Source organism: Echinops telfairi, unplaced genomic scaffold (genome assembly GCF_000313985.2).
Source record: "Echinops telfairi isolate 266 unplaced genomic scaffold, ASM31398v2 ScPeMD7_7466;HRSCAF=8504, whole genome shotgun sequence".
In the NCBI taxonomy this organism is placed as follows: Eukaryota; Metazoa; Chordata; class Mammalia; order Afrosoricida; family Tenrecidae; genus Echinops; species Echinops telfairi.
Window position 1 is genome coordinate 930060 of NW_022111366.1, and position 3744 is coordinate 933803.

A 3744-nucleotide genomic window follows, 5' to 3' on the forward strand; every position below is an offset into this window, starting at 1 on the left:
CCCTCCCCCACCCCCGCCATCTACTTTTTCCGGTGTAGAGCAGCCTGGTGGTTCCAGTAGCACCTCTCGATAGCTATAATGCAGCCATCGGGTGAATCACCAGCTGTGGAATCATTTGGAAATCTTGTTAAAAATGCACATTGCGATTCAGAAGTTGTGGAGCAGGGCCGAGGCACTGCACGTGAGTGAGTGCATGCTTTTAGTGCACTTCTTGGGTGTGACCTGAAAGCAGTACGATTTTGACGGTGGTGTGTCAAAGGGACCTTTGTGTCTGGAAACACCCTAACTGGGAGGAAACTCGTGGATCTAAGACCTTCCACTAAGAGGTCATTCCTTACCTTTGGGAACAGGTTTTTGTTTGTGTGTTTACTTTAGCATTTTAATGTGTTTTGGGTGAAAGTGTACACACCAAAGCAGCTTTCCATTTGACAATTGCTACACAAATTATTCAGCCTTTCATTCACAAACTCACTGACACCCAGTCAACTATGACTCACAGCTACCCTATAGGGCAGGGTAGAACGGCCCCTGTGGGTTTCCAAAAGGCTGCAAGGGGGCCAGAGACCTCATCCTGAGAGTCTGGTGCTTTTGGAATGCTGCCCGTGTAGTTATCCACCCAACCTGTGGCCCACTCTGCCTCCAGGGCCATTAGTTAGTTACAGTTATCATTTATTACGACATAACAATGTTCTTTAGTTGCATTCTGGTTGTTCTGCTTCTAGTACTCTCCTTTCCCTGCCCCACTTTAGCGTAATTGCTGGCCCTTCTGGCTCATACAGAATTTTCTTGTTGTTGCTTCTATATTAAGGTGACCGCTTTTGGCAGGCCAGCCCCAATTTTGGGCGTTTTAAAAAAGTCCCGATTTTTGGAAAGAATACACGACAAGCTAGGGAACGGTCTATTTGGTCCATATAGACCACATTTTTAATCAAGAACTCCCCCTCCCCTCCTCCCCCGTCAATGGTGTCCCACTTTAAATCTGGTCACCTTGTTCTATATGTCTTTTGATTTCAGATGACTGGCTGCTCACAAGCTTTAAGACCCCAGTCCCTGCCCACCCAAGTAGGATGTAGAACATTGGCTTGATGAACTGTATTATGCCAGTAGACATTAATGTCCCCTCAGACTAGAGTCCTGTTCCCTGAGGCTCAGGAACTCGTTCCATAAGTGCTTGGTTATGTCTAAGGAATTTCTATAACTTTGTTTCCTGTTTGCGCCACCACATTCATGGATGTATTTGCAGCCAAGGTAAGTACACCTATGCAAGTATATATGTTCCCCATGGAGATATAGTCCCATTCTCATGCTTACACCTGTCCAGCCTGCATGTCTATCTACACATATACTCACAGGTCACCACCCTTGCAGGATTGTGTATTCGTGCTGTCATGTTGCTTCTGGTGCCTTTAACTCTCATACACTACTGGGGAACAGTTTTGCAGCAGCCCTCTCATAGGCTGGGCTTGCTAGAGACTATGTGAGACTTCTCAAAGGCTTTTTTGGCAGGCAGTGAGTGAATCACCTTGGAGCTCTCCGTTTTTGGTGGAAGTTTGCACACAAAAAAATGATATAAAAAAAGTATGGCTAGTTTTGTGGCCATGTCCAGATAATTACGATAAAGAGACAAATCCTTTGTGTTCTTACTGATCCCCCTTTCCTGGATATGATCCTGGGACAAGCCAGTGAAAACCTGTGACCTTTCATAGCAGCTTGGTCTGTGATTGAAGAGCTGCCTTCCTAGTACAGAGTAGCCAAACCCAAAGTCCATTCTGACTCATGTGGTTTCCAAGCCTATAAATGTCTGTAGGAGCAAACAGCTTCATCGTTCTCCCACAGAGCTGCTGTGGGGTTTGAGCCTCCATCCAACCTGGGTTTAACAGCTCATGCTTACCTATTAGCCGTCCAGTGCTTACCTGACAGCACGAACAGGTAACCTGAAATCGCCAGGTCTCCAAACATCACACCTATGGAGTGTTTCAGGCCCAGTAGCTTAGTGTCAGAGCAGGCTCGAGGGGCGTTCAGATCTCTGTTGGGCGCGTGATTCATGATCATAGTTGTTTTTCAGAAACCTTCAGGGTCATGCCCTCTTCACATTGTCCAACTGAAAAGTGAGTTCATTAAAACCGGTCGCATGTGAAATCAAGTCTCTGTAGCACTTCCCACCTAACTAAATTGTAGTAGGCACTGACTTTGATTGCCGGGTTTTTAGCTTGCTTTTCTGCAGCGATTCAGCTTTGCTTCTGGTGTCTGGATTTCTCTTCTTGTTTCCTCCGCCTTGTGCCTTGCTTTGATCTTTTGCCAATCTCGTACTTTGCGATTTATTTTAGGTCACGCGATTTTTCTTATGTTTGTGTGCACACATCGCCCATCTCCTGTATACTCGTCCCTTACCCCTATTCTTCTCCAAGCTAGTCTTGTTATAGAAGGACCTCGTGCTAAAGACGAAGTTGTCAGGCAGAGAATGAAAACCTGAATGTCTAGGTTTGGACCAACTGTTATGCTCTACTGACTCTGCGAAGAGCCGGGAAATGATGTAGACCGAGGGCCTCCTCTGGAGTCACTATGGAGGTCAGTGCGAAAAGAAGCTCCGGGCGCCGTGGATCGGCACGGCGGCTGCAACAATGGGCTTACACGCAGCAGCGGTGTTGAGGCTGGCCTGGGCCTGGCGCTGCTTCCTCCTGCTGGAAACAGGCTCGGATGACATCACACAACAACCCGAGCTAGTGGACGTGTGACAGGCATCGCTGGTGTGACCCGGGGGCAAAGAGAATTCACCAACATTTTCACCCTCTCCATTTTTTTCAGGAAGCTTCTGTCCCAGTTGTAATATGTGCCTGGGCGAAGACCTGTGTAACTATGAAATGGAAGAAAACGCCGCACTCTCCAATCCTACACCCAAACTCCATGTGGGGCACCTGTGTCCCACATCACTGTATCAGAGTCCATATTCCTCAAGGCATTTCCCCCTCTGGCTTCAGCGTGCTTTCCAAAATGCCTGGTGTTCACAGAAACGTCAAAGCAGGAAACGGTTTGGTCATGAAAGGGATAAAGAAGTTTTGTTCTCACCCCAGAAGATGCAGCTATGATTAGTCTGGGCTGGGATTTAGGTAACGTTTAACAATTTACCCGTGATTCTAATAATGTAGTGTAGGTTTAAAGCCATTGCTTTATTCTGAAATGTGTACTTGGGAAGGTTTTTTTTAACTTTTATGTAGATTGCTTTTCTCTTTTACCTGGAATGTAGCACCCTGACCACCATGTACGGTTACCTTCACTGAAAACTTTCTTAGTGAGATCCTGTCACTCAGTGTAGAGGGAGCTACGAACAAACGGGCCCATGGAACTCCTCGCTGTGACCTCTGCAAAGGCTCTTCCGTTCACTACCCTCTCTACAGGGCCCCGGCCCTTCCGTGCACTACCCTCTCTACAGGGCCCCGGCAGTGGCGTAGTTGGTTACCAGTTGGGCTGCTACCTGCAAGGTCAGCTGTTCTTTCAAACAGAATAGAAAGAAAATATTTCTTTCAGAATAGAAAGCTGGGCTTTCGAATCCTGTAAAGGGTTACAGTAGCGCACACTCACGGGGGCAGTGAGAGTCACTATGCGTTGGCATCAACTCAATGGCAGTGAGTTCCGTTTTTGATATCCTCTTTATAGGGACTCTTGGGAGATATTAGTCTGTTATCATTAGAAATGGTGTGCTCCTCCTGAATAGTTGCCTTGCCTTTACTTTTTTTGCTTGTTATT

At 46.8% G+C, this 3744-nt stretch overlaps 1 protein-coding gene across 2 annotated transcripts in view; it reads left to right on the forward strand.

Moving 5' to 3' along the window:
* ACP6 (acid phosphatase 6, lysophosphatidic) overlaps positions 1–3744 on the forward strand; it is a 26164-nt gene that overhangs the window by 839 nt on the left and 21581 nt on the right. The gene's annotated exons all lie outside the window — the stretch shown is intronic.